A 13,697-nucleotide genomic window follows, 5' to 3' on the forward strand; every position below is an offset into this window, starting at 1 on the left:
CTGAGGAAAACACAATTTCAAGGTTTCAGACTGACATTTGGACAATTGTAATTGAATGGGGCTGTTGACTACTGGAATTATATTTATGTTACCAATATTGTGAAGCTAACTTCTAAAAAAAATCTCTTACTTTGTTGTTTGTTGTATCATAACATGCAATTTAAGGGTATAAAGGCCATAGCAGAGATAAATAAGCCCAAGGTGCATTTACAAAGCTGTCAGCCACGATGTAGGAGTAGTTAGCCTTGGGATGAGAGAAGAAACTAAGGTTATACATCTGAATGATCATATCAGTTAATCAGCTTACATGAGACATGATATAGTACTTTTTAATACTTAGAAAAATCCTCCTAGCTCATGAGTAGCAGAACTACTTCCTTTTCAATCATCTGTCAAGATTATTTGGGCATGAAAATGTTGCTGTACTCACTAAGTTAGTAATAATCAAAACACAAATGAAGCTGGGTATAGAAAATTAATCAATTTAAGCACTTGTGATTATTCTACTTTCTTCAGAATGCAAATCTTCAATTATTAAAAAAATTCTAGACCATCTGCTTGTGAAGATAATGTTTGGAGAACTGATGTAACACTATCCTTTTCAATCTACAGTAGGATAGTAAGGGAGAAAATCATCTTCCATAACAAGTCCCATTAATGTGTTCAGGATTTTACTTTACAAGTCTGACCCTGCTACCTGCTCAGGTTAACTTCAGAATTTCAGTGGGAATCAAGTTAAGGTCTGGGCGACTGATCTTAATTCACAATTTATTCATCTCCACTAAAACAAATGGCACAGGATTAAGCCTAGTGTTACAGCATAAGCACCACCTCAATTCTCATTCATCTCAGTGGTTTTTTATTCAAAGGACTAATTGCATGGCTAGCTTGTTTTTCCAGGTTCATGAATTTCATTTATTACTTAAATATAAGCTTTAACTTTGCAGGTATTAAATTAATTTCCATATTTAAATAAAGCTAACTCTGGTCTAACTAGAGATATACTGTACAGAGTATGTTTTGTTGACTTCCTATACAGACTTACTATTGTAAAATGAAAGTTGCTTTGAAATAAAAATATACTTTGTTATTTTAAGAGGGGGGAAAAAAGAAACAGAACCAAGACACGCCCCAGAAACATTTTTTCTACCTTCAGAATAAGAAAGAAATTGAACTCCTATTTGATTCCCTCATGAAGAATAGGGAACTTTGATGCACTGTGGCAAGAAGATAGATAGCTGTATTAATGAAAATCTAATCTGTGCTCAGATACTTTGCATGTTGGCTATAAATGTAAAATATTCATACCACAATAGACTGTTAGACTGTCAAAAGCTGAAGTTCAGCCAATTTTACCAGGAGGAGTTGACATTTTGCTGTATTCTCAATCTAGGGAACTGAGAAAATAAGCTATCAAAACCACTCCTCCACTTGTAAATTTTGCCAGTGCAACTATTTAGATATGGCATAAATCTAGAAATAGGAAGTGTTTGTCTACTGCACCATTAAGACGCAGTAACTCAAACTACGAACAGTAACAAATACTTTGGATTGGCACTGTGTTTTCATGGCACTGTGCCAGGGCAAGCAGAGGCGTCACCTCCTTTTGCATCACCTTCTCTGCCATGACCCAAGGCACAGCCATGAAAGGATCTGAGGAAGAAACTGATTCAGCTAGAAAATACTCTTCTTTTTGTGGTTGTGGTTACCAGGTTGTGAGCTGGGCTAGTGTAGCAGAAAGGGCAGTGTAAGAACAACTGACAGGGGCTGAGGGAACACAGATCTGCCACCGAGGAGCAGCCTGACACTTTAGGCACAATCCTCCAAGAAGGGGCTTTTGTTCTATCACTGGCTTGCCTTCTCCCAGCTCAGATGCCTGCTGAACTATCTTCCAGTCATGCTCCCTTCACATGGAGGTGCACCAAGGAAGCAAAAGCAGGGCTCAGAAAAAGAAATATCATCATTTATTAGACTAGCTGACAGACCTGAGAGGATAAAATAAACAAACAAACAAAAACAAAAACAAACAAAAAAACCCACCCAAAAAACAACAAACCCCACACCACAGTGGTTTTGGACATATAATCCCTTTTTCAGCTCTGAAACAGAAATTGCATCCCTTCAACAGAGTGCATTGGTCATCATTTTCAAATAAATGTAGCTTTATTATGCTACCTCATTCGGATTGTTGGAGTGAAATGGCTCGTTGGGAGCTGCAAGGTAGAGGTGTTTGCAAAGGAAAACATGGTAAGGACATTAGCCTTGTGGGACAAAAAGACAAGCAGTTATCACATGCAGAGCCCTAAGGAGCAGGGAAAACTGCAACATGGCAAACTGATTCTAATAGATACTGCAGACAGATGCAAATAAAGGAGACTTAACAGGAAGAGGCACTTAAGCATCCTGATAAAGCCATTTAAATTGTCTTTGGTTTGGACATTCAGAGCTATACCACTTAGGAATTTATGAAACCATGCAATGAACCACACCAGGGAAATGACAAACAGCCTGAAAAATAACCCAGGAGATAGAAATAGGCCACAAAGTACTAAGGAGTTATTACTCTGTGAGATGAGATCTCATTTGCTGAATAGCCACATAAAGACTTGCACAGCATAATGTAGGGAGCAACAACTGCTTAAACCATGGCTGATGATGCAACAGTTGCTTGTCAGACACACAGATCACACACAGGTCAGCATGTAAAATTATTCCAACATATAAAGATTTAAAGCATAGGAAAGCTGTGATCAATGACCTTCTCACTTAAAGAAGTCATGGCTAAGATTACACAGGATAGTGAAAATGGACTACTTGATATATACATAAGTTTTATCTGCTAACTGAACTTTCCAAAGTGGAAATACAAGGTTAATAATCCATCTGAAACCCTGGATATGTAAACCCTAGATAGGTAACCTCCTCCCAGTTCTATGTCATTAGCACCATGATTTACCCTCAGGAACAGGATGACTATGGAAATAAACCTAAAAGTTTATTATCCTCACTTACAGTGCAAGATTATTTTTTTCTAATTGCTTATTTAAGTATATAATTAAAACAGAACACAGTCTTTGTCTGGTTTATATATATTTTCATGATACAATGGTGTTTATTCGCATTGCTGTATATATCAGTAACACCTTGACAGCTAGAGTTATTGTCAGTTCAGATTAACTCAGCAGACAGACTCCAGTTTTTAACTAAACCACAAATTTTGGAAGCCTGAAGACCAAACCTTGCTGCAGTGGTTTGAGGCAATAGTGTCTCTTGGTGACCTTACCTTCCACTACCAGCTTGCATCTCTCACTCTGTAACAGAAGAATCCGATAACAATGGGTGTGGATGTGCTGCTATGTCTCCTTCCACCTCCTTTCCCCTCGCCTTGGATGTATGACACAGCACATCATATTTAATACTTTAAATTGATAAACATAGCTGTGGCCCAGAGAGTGGTCACACATCCCATTTTGTCACTTCTCAAACAGCTGCTGGGACAGTAAAATCTTAAACCACTGTAGCTAAACTAGGGACAATCTGCCATTGAAATTAGTAAGTGTGGGTTCTCTGTTACTAGACTTCAGCTGGGACCCCGGATAAGTATTTTAACCCCCCATTTTTCAAACACCAAGACATCTAAGTGAATCTTCATCTGCAGTTATTCAACCTCCAAAAGCTCAGGATGCCCCATCTGAATAGTGTTGTCCCATATATCTGTTGCTTGTAGGCTGAGTATTAGTGATGTGTATTTTAAGATATTTTTAAGATAGTATTTGTATCTCTCCCCCCATCCCCTTTGCAAGTAGTTTGTCTTTTATGTGCAGCATGGAGCACTCAAGATGCATCAAAGGTACAGATGGCATATTCAAGTGCTGAGCCTTCTGAAAAGATTCTCCTTTTGTGTCCTGTGTGCCTCTTTAAACATCCAAAGATGCTCTTGGAAGCAGACACATACTTGAAGCCTTCCCTTCAGTGGCACCACCACTTTTCCTCCTCCCATAGTGAAATACCTGCATACTAGAAGTCAAGGTTTCACAGAGCTGTAGATAGACCCATAATCACCAGATCCCAAGACACCAAACCGACCACTTTGTAGATCACTAGCCCTGACACCAGCAAGTTTAACAAGATCAAATAACAAGGTGGTGCGGTACCATGTTCTCCTTTCTAACTCTTGGTCAAATATTTAGAGCCTCCAGAATGGTTAAGGTTGGAAGGGACCACTGATGGGGTCATTTGGTCCAACCTCTCTTGGTCTCCCCAGCAAGCCTCCATGACCACAATAGTCTTTTCATTAAGCAGTTTATCTATGACACCTTCCAAAATGGCTACCAGAAATCTGCCAGGATGCTCACGAACTGATCTGGTAGCCATGGAGATACACATGATTCTTCTAATCTACAATTTCAGAAGTCTGAGAACCTCTTGTTCTCCTAAACAACTCTAGCAGCCCATTTTTTTAGTATTTTTTCAGCAGTCCTGTTCACAGAGGGACCAAAGAGCTCCTCAGTAAATACAATACAGTCCCAGAAAGGACTAAAAGAGGTTTTTTGTCTTTATGGAATTACTTGGATTCAGTAGTAGAAGCAAGAAGCTGATTTTCAGAGCTCTGTTTTTATCACTTTCCAACCTATGTTCAGTGACATAAAATATAAATGCATAAAGTTATCAGCCTAGAGCTATTGGCTTCCCTATAGATTTGAGAAATCAGAAACACAGAGGAGAATCTCTGATTTGAGACTTTGAAAGAAATAAATACCCATCTCTTTTTTCTCAGTAGGGACAATCTTCAGTAATATCAGAGTTAGAAAGGAGGTGGGGTGGAAGGAGCTCCATAAATTCACAGATCACCTGAAGTTCCTGGCCTGGCATCTCATCTGCATAAGGTGTGGTTGGTTTTGAAGGGGCCGGTGTCATTAGCAGCAATTCAGTGGCTGGGAAGATCACTTTTGTTTTTAAGAGAACCATTACCAAATCCTTTTCTCCATCCTCCCCACATCTTTCAATAGCCTGGTGGATTGCAGCAGATAAGAGTTGGGTGTATATTAAGCATGAGGTTTCACAGAAAAATCTAGCTTGTAAGAGCCCTTTTTTAGTCAACTCTGTGATCACAAATAATTGCATGGAATTAATCACTTATATTGTCACTTGGAAATCAAGAATAAAAGTGCTAATTTCTGGAAGCTGGAGAGAGCATACGTGCTATCTACTGAGAAAAACTGAGGGAGATATGCACTGGGAAGAAAAAGATCTGTGAGGTATTACTGTTAGAAGAAGTAGAATGAAACCTGAATGAGAGGATTTAAAAATAGAACAAAAATGAAGAACAGAAGTGAAAAAACCACAACCAAATACTTGAAACAGAAGCATCAGGGAAAAAGGAAAAAATGAAAGTAAAACTCCATATAGATAGTCAGACAGAAAAATTGTGTTTGTCAGAATGATATATTAAGAACCTTTAAGTTTTGGGGGGGAGGACCAAACAAAAACCAAAAATAAACAAACAAAAATTGAAGAGAGGGTGATCTAGTGATCCAAAATATCAGCAGATCTAAATGGCTAACAGAAAAATCCCAGTCTTGAGGCATATATTGATACTCCATCCCAGTCACAAGGCAAATATATATGCTTAGCTTTACCTCACACAACACCAGTGAGTTCAGCAGTAAGCTCCACCAGTGTAAATCACACTTCTCCCTCTCTTACACCCCCAGTTTCAGCAGATGCAGACACAGTAAAGGCTGGGGGGAAAAAAAAGAAGACAGGAATGAAATGCAATTTCCAATTCAGATAAAACATCAGACTGTTAAAAGTACTGAAAGAAAATACTTCTTTATCCTTACAAATGTGGTTCCAAAAAGACCTAAAGGGCAGAAAGGGGAAATTCAACATACTCTTACCCAGCTTTAAATCTTTCCATTTTGAAAAAGAGACTATTAGGATTTTAAGAGATCCTGGTGCCCTGCAATAAGCAACTTTATTGCTAATTGGAGCACTGTTTCATAAATTTTCTTAATTCTAAGGAGCTTGCTCAGTTTTGATATTCTCTATAATTAACAGAGTCTCTGAAGTGATTGCAGAAGGGAAAAGCAATAAGTTAGTTTAATAAACTTGACCGAAGAAGGAAAGTAAATTTCAATTTTCAACAAAAATGCTTAAAATCCAGAATACATTCTGAAGAGCACAGTGTTTACCACTGATATTTATTACATGGTTTTTTTAAACTTTGCTTTATTCAAACTTATTCTGGATACTACTCAAGAAAAAACCCTGTAGAATCCCAGCATGAGGCAGCTGACAGCCCACCCTTGTGCACGTGTGCAGGCAGGATCCTTGCTGCTCCACCAGCCCTTCTCCTGCAGCCCATGCAGGCTGGGCTACTCCAGCTCCTGCACTTCACTCTCTTCCTTCCTGCCCTCTGACTGACAACCACAGCCTCCCAGTAAAGCCATAGTACTCATCCCAACCAAATTCTTCCCTTTCTTGTGTTAGGCTGCAGACTTACTTCCAGCCTTGGCTCAGAGGTACCTTTGGTGTCCAGGTGCATATTCCTGAGCAGCCTGGGCCCAAAGCGCTGCTGGCTGTGGGTGATGAGAGCATACCAGCTCTAGGCTCCTGCAGGGTTTCATTTAGCTGTCTTGCAAAGGGAAGTGCTCTGTCCCTGGGTCCAAAAGTGCAAGCTTCCAATGTGGTCCCCAATCACGCCAGTAACAGTTTGTGTGCTGGGGAGAGGAAGAGGAAGGCATGAGAGAAGGAGGGGTATTTTCACAAGTTTTGCTGCTGAGTATCCAAATGAATTTCTGTGGATTTGTTACCTGTTCACAGCAAAGAAAGTGAAAAGTGACTCAGCACCCATGTTCATTCACTTCCTTCCCAGACTGTCAGTTTGGGGGTTATCTGGGGTAGCATTCTCCAAAGCAGCCCTCGTTCACTTGGAAGCAGACGGAGATATTCAGCTCATTTCATGTGGGCTGCCACAAGCTGCGATCCACTGCCAGTGCAGGTCAGGTTCAAGCCAGACTTTTCAATATTCCAGCAAAGTTCTGCATCATTATGATAAAGTATTTCAAGTATATGAAAGCATTTGAGATACATACAAATGGGTGAAGAAGATAGGGAAAGCTATAATCAGCAAGTGAGAAGCACAAAGGAACAAAAGGAAATACCATCAGAAATATTTCCTCATAATAAGAGTGCTTCAAATAAACAATGGATTTAAAAACTTGCTTCTGATTTATTGCTGGTTGCAACACTATGGCGTTAGGTACAAACTCTCATCTTGTTAAGCCTAAGAACTTGGACAGGGATTGCTAGAGTTAGTTACTATGGAGTTAAAAAAATTGTTGGCTTTTGTGATGAGACTAGCTTCAGAGAAGAAAGAGAGGATAAAGGAAAAGAAGCTGGTTTTAAGCATTCATTTAAAGATTTGCCATCTGAATGCTCTGCATTAATTTCCTTTAAAGCTGATCAGTTATAACATTATTTTCTCACATAATTGCTTGCTTTCCAAGTCTTTTGTGGTTATTTTAGTTTGTTTTTTACTAGAGTATTTGAGACTTTCCCATATGGAACACACTGGTGATAAAAAAAATCTTTCTAGATATTGTGGACAATCTGCCTCTTCTCTGTTTTGAAGGTGTCAGATTTGTGCTTGAAATGCATGTCTGTCTTCACTTCTTTTTAATGATACTTTCAGTTGTAAATTCTTCATGTTTGTAAATGATAGACAAGCACACTGTTGTCACACAGCAACCAGCTCTTATTTTATTTCAGACACACTGTCCTGTTTATGATAATAGGATTGTTACAACAGTTCTTTGTTAAGACTGGCATGCTGTGCTCATCTTGCTTCTTACTCTTAACTTTTGCTGTTGAGGATCTCTTCTTTTGCTGGTATGTGAAGCAAGAGAAACAAGTGCAGATGCTTTGTCTCACAGAGGAACTGCTAGGCAGTTCTATTTTCTTTTGTATGTAAAAGAACTCATAAAATCCAGAATCCCATTGAGGCATTGTAATGATTGTAATAATTCATTGTAATGAACTCAGCAGTCACATGGGTCTGGGGACACAGGAAAAGCTATAGGATAGAGAGGCTTGGATTGCAAATACTGGTAATTCAGGATGCTGCTCAAAACATACTGGCCTGATGTTATTTTAAAAGATAGCTTTATGTTCCTCTCAGAAAATCTTAGTTGGATAGTTTAGGAGCTTGTTAACTTTTGGATTAGCTACCTTACAGCAAAAAGCCCTTAGAAAAGTTGTGACCCTCCTCCTCCCTGACTTTACTGGCACTGTTCCCTTAGAACAGTGTGACCCGATGGGATACCTGGTTGTGATTTACAATATGTGCTGGAAGGGCTGCCTGCCTTCTGGCCAGTGTGCAGTCCCAGAAATATCCTTAGCCTATGGATGTGGAACAGCAAGGTTACATGACAGTGCTTTTCTTCTGCTGTTTATTGTCAAATGTTCTCAGAGAGTTTGTAGGGGACTGACTGAGTTTTTTGGTGCTTTCCTAGGAAATGACCTGTAGTCATTTGCTAGCAGTTGCTTTAGTGTGTTGCCAGAAGAGTTTCTGTTGCTAAGTCTTTCGTATGAAATGATGCTGGTTTCCCTCAGCCTGAAAAAAAAAGCTGAGCGGATTTGCTCCAGCAGAGTGGGTTAAAGAGCAGTCTCTGACAAAATGGCTTTCTTTCCAGAGAGCATTCTACAGTGAAGTTAACTCAGCTAATGCAGTTTCCTAAAATGAATCAACTGACCAAACCTCTGACCTCATTTCTTTATCCTCCTTTTAAAGATGATATAGTGTACAGTCTTAAGTTTTGCTAATGGTTGTGCTGTGATTTGCTAGTGCATAGTTAGGTTTTGTGTCATTTTCTGAGCCCATGATGTATGATGGGAGGCAAGTCGGCAGAAAGGAAAAGGCTCCCTTTCCTTTTCTCATTTCCTGTGCAGAGGGGTTTTCCTTTTATTTTTTTGAGCTGACTTCATTTGGGGCTTAAAAGAAAAGTAGCTGGACTTGGGATACTGCTTCCAAAGGTAAAAGCCAAGAGATCTGTGACCAAGACTGTGGGGAAAAGCAGTTTTGTACTCTCCAAGTTACTTTTTGGTGCTTTGGAGTCTGCTTAGCAGACCTCAGGATTTTGTAACAGCTGCCTTGTAGGATTGCCAGGGCAGTGCCTAAACAGGGAAAGCTACCTGGCATCCATCTGTCTATCTGGGCTTCAGCTGTGTGTCACACAGAAGTGGCCATCTTGAAAGCATGCTAACATGTATTAATAAATATTTTAAAATAGTTCACTTACTTAGCTTTGCCTATCACAGATTTAAGATATGCAGTTGGACCATGGTAGTACCTTTAGTTAGCAAAAAATATTCTTAAAAATTCTAGGGGGTTTATGTGTTTTTTTTAGCATGGGCTTCCCAATCTGTAGAAGCCACTCTTTGTGAACTGAGGGGACAGAGGAGATCGCCTAAGACCTAACAGTACTCTGGTGCCACAAAACGTATGTGGCGACTTTTCTTTTTTGGCAAGAACATCTTATGAGGGAAAGGAGAAAGATGTATTGAAGAAGCTTAAAGAGTAAAATTATGATAGGCATGTACTGTGTGTACTACAAAGAGTGTTAAGTACCAGAATAGGAGAGAAAAAACAACCCAAAAAGGTGATCATCTGGTAGTTAGTGGGGGTTGTTTTTTAAAGTCAGGTTGAACAGAAAAGTTGCATTAGGCAAGGGCTGGTCTGTGGCTGCCAGTTGTGAATTGTCCTGTCTCCATGACTGTTTGGGTTTAGTGACATATCTTGACCATATGTGTCTTCACATGTGAGCAGAAAGGTACACTGAAACTGATACTCAACCTTAAAACCTACTTATGATTGTTTTAGTAGTCCCTTCGAGAGATTAATTGATACTCCCTTGAAATGGTTCTTCCACATTGTCTTCTCACAGGAGAACCATATTTTTGGAAGCTGATTTACAATGGCACCTCCTCTTCCACAGACTGGACTGCTGTGCAGAGGGGTTTAGTCTATCTAAATTTCCTGAGTTCACAGATCCACTCTAGTGAATGTGTATATGTGGCAAGTTACAAAAAAAATTTCCAAGAACTGCAGATGTCTGATTTGTGGAGCTTGAGATATGTGTAGTCAGTAAACTTCTGTACGGTTCTGAATAAAGCCAAAATGAATCCTGGTATTAATGTTGGAGAATGCAGCCTTTTTTCCCCAAGGCCAGGCTTAGAAACTGTGAGTCTTTGAATGCTCTGAACTGAGAAACTGTTTCTCAGAAACTCGTGGGCTTGGGTTTTGGCTTTTTTTTGTTAAGAAAAAAAAGTTACTCCTTGGAAATGGGGAAGGGGGGATTCTTTCTGGTATGGGGTCAGTGAGGGTGACAAACATGGGTTGTAGCTGATATGTAATATCCCAGTGTAGTTTTGCAGCGCTTCCTTCTGCTTGGTGGGATTACTCAACTACTTCATCCAGCCCACAGGAAAAGCAAAATAGCATTAGTATCTTAAAAAGGACTAGTGCACTGACTCTGAACTGACAGCTCACCTGGAGGCCCAAAGGGTGCTGTGGCAGAAAGTGCAGTAAGAGAAAGATGCTTCTGAGGAGAACTAGCTAACCAAACCAGTGCCAGGAACCTGAAATTCAGTCCCTTGAACCCTGACAAGACCTGCTTGTAATTAGACACTAACTACCCCCTAGGTCCTGAAGGTGTTTTCAGACCTAACTAATATGGTTCCTGTGCAAATAATAGGCCTTATTTTGGCATATGACCACCTCATTTCTGAGATGAATTGAACTTCTTTGATATTAAAATATCATGGAGAGATTATAGATAGTAAAAGGCAAGGTCAATCTAGTTCAGCATCCTGACTGATCGTGAGCAGTAGTGCATGTCAGGGAAAAAGGAGCACAGGGCAAGGTAGTGCTATTTCTCCAAAACAAACTCCTGGCAGACAGATCCTAAGATAGAGCATACCTATGGAGATAAATAAATAGGGGGGTTCTTTGGGCTAAGAAATCATCAGAATTGCCCCTTAGTCATGCAACCTCACTTGGGACAAATTAGCACTTTAAAAATGTCTGAAAAATTCTCATTGGGTCTAACAAGGATTAATGAGTATTTCATGAGGAGTGATGAAAAGGGAGAAAGAAAAAGACTTGCTCCACATGCTGCCTGCTATCATAAAAAGCAGCAGAGTATTTCAATAATGATATTCTCTTTTAAAGTAATGGTGTGTTGAAGGTGGAAATCTGAAGGCAATATTAATTGAGGGTAGATGGATCAAGGACATGCAGGAGAGACCAGGAACATACTGTGATGGTCAGATGTAGGGTAAAGCACAAGAGGAGCCAGAACAGGACAGGCAAGTCTCTAAGACAGCAGAACAGGGAAAGACAAATGCCTGGGTTCTCCTGCAACACTGAAGGTGTGTGGAAAGGTTCAAAGCCCAGGTGGGACTGGACTCTTGAGATTGTTCAGTCCCCTCCTGAAAGCTTGCTCTTCTTTTTGTTACCTCTTTGTCACTGCTCTTGGCAAACAGGAAGAGGAGAGAGATTTGGAAGGACTAAAGAGTGAATAATGGAAAGAACAGTATAGGTGAGTAGAGCAACTAATTGAAGTCTGAAGAACAAACAAAAATGAGGGAAACCAGAGTAACTGATCTGTTGAAGGGCCAAGTCCCAGAGGGAGGATCCCAAATTACTTCTGAGAAGGAAAACTGGTTTGGAGAGAAAAACAGTTTAGGTTAGAAAGTAACACAGGCAGGAGAAAAATGCCATGTGACTGATAAAAAGTGCATAGGATTGCACCTGTTATATATGGGGACATGTCACTTTTCATTTAAATGAAAAGGAAGATTTTGTTTTAATATGTTTTGAGACCAAAAAAGGCAATTTTAATGGGGGAGTATTGTGGTTACCAGCAATCATGTTTTTCATATGGCCATCATCATACAAGTAGCAGCTTTGCACATTAAAGCTTAAAGTGCCTTTCTTAGTGCTTCCTTGTTTCAGGAGTTTGCATTACCAAACACCCATTTTTGATAGGGCTGACATCTATCTATCTGCATGCTCTATGAAAAGCAGAGTTGAAGGATTCACTCAGTATCTGAACTAAGAGAGGGTACAGCAATGAGAGCATACTTCCTTAAATATTTTTTCTCCTTCGAAGTATGAATAAGGTAAAGGCAAACTCCTGAAACACAGGGCTCAAAGAGGACAGGGGAGTATCTTAAGAGAGATTTTTCCCAGGGACAGATGTGTAATAAATACATATTTAACTTACACATAGAAAAAGCTTTTTTTTTAACACTGAGAGGCAGTCATTAAGGTTACACATCTATTTCAGTTGTGTGCATTTTATTTACTTAGCTTTATGATTATTTACAACTATTTATTTATAATTTACAACTGAATCACCTGATGTCTGAAAATCAGCTAGGATTTCTCACTTCTGTAATAATAGGTAACATAACTGTAGTCTGAAAACACAGTCTTGCTACACCTGATTGCTAGTGTAATCAATTGTGTAGTTAGATAGTAAGCATTACCCTTTGTATGATGGTATGAGTTAATCTCCTTTAAAAATAATAAGTTTAGTCTTCTAAGTGGTTTATTAAACAGATAGCTGTAGTAACCTAAAAAAATGCCTCAAGTTAGTAGTGCTAAATTTCAGGAAATACGATTTTTACTTTATCTACTTGTGCCTTTACATAAAGGCTTGAATACTTTAGGGTAAGAAATCTCTCCATGTGCCTCAAAACTGTTAGCTGTTTTGTTTCTCCATGGCAACAGGAGTATAAAGCAGTATGAGCGTGTCACTGAGGTAGGGAGGCATGACATCGTTTAGGAATGGGATTACATGTGACGACTGCAGCTCTCGGGTGATTCTGAAGGAGGGTGTTTTCTAGCACACAGGAGCTGTCCAGATGTGCAGATGTGCTCATTTAAGGCAAGGCTTAGGGATCCACAGCTGGCCTAAAAGAATCTATCAATCTTTAAAGTTTGCGGTGGTGGGAGGGATTATCAGACATCAGGGTCGATTAAACTCTTCCAGAAACATGACTCAACGTGTGAAGAGCCCTGTGCAAGATCAAGGTCTAACACAGGGCTCTGTCTGAGGTTCAGATACTACAACTCATAAAGAGTTAATGATGTATTTTCTGTTTAAACTTATTTACATTAAAAAAAAAAAAGAACGAGGGTTGGATAGGTAAATGACATCCAAATTAGTGCAGAATTATCTGTAAGTCTCAGTCAGTAATCTTGCAATATTAACTAGTTTAGTTTTGTTGTCACTTTGGCAGAACAGTATGTCAGGAATCCCTCAGCAGACTAGCTAAGATGGTTCATGAAGGAATGGACAAAGGCAATGATTTATAGTGCTACAGCATAATTGCACACTGACCTCCCCTTTGCATTGATGTACTCTTACCCTTTTCTTCCACTGTTGAGGTGACTCTGACTTAATGGACTGAGTTAAAATCTACTAACTTGACTTTAAAGTGAGGGAAATGTTCTGGTAACCTTTCTCACCTGTGCATATTGCATCTCGTCCTGTCTCTGTTCCAACAAGCTGTTCTGTAGTGCTGGGTTGAGCTAACCTTGCCGACAGAGTCGTGTTTTCTCCAAGTACATGTAGCCTGACTGAGAACAGAGCAGTGTGTGTCTGTACGTGTGTGAAAGAGCCCTT

General features: G+C 39.6%; 1 long non-coding RNA gene across 1 annotated transcript; it reads right to left on the bottom strand.

Moving 5' to 3' along the window:
* Positions 1–1,667: 1,667 nt before the first annotated feature.
* LOC125324071 lies at positions 1,668–13,617 on the bottom strand. The gene is made up of 5 exons (XR_007202784.1): positions 13,541–13,617; positions 6,816–7,043; positions 6,506–6,722; positions 5,640–5,741; positions 1,668–1,941 (listed from the first exon to the last, which is right to left on the bottom strand). It is a non-coding gene; the product is annotated as an uncharacterized LOC125324071 (long non-coding RNA).
* Positions 13,618–13,697: the final 80 nt, after the last annotated feature.

This window comes from Corvus hawaiiensis, chromosome 3, assembly GCF_020740725.1.
Source record: "Corvus hawaiiensis isolate bCorHaw1 chromosome 3, bCorHaw1.pri.cur, whole genome shotgun sequence".
In the NCBI taxonomy this organism is placed as follows: domain Eukaryota; kingdom Metazoa; phylum Chordata; class Aves; order Passeriformes; family Corvidae; genus Corvus; species Corvus hawaiiensis.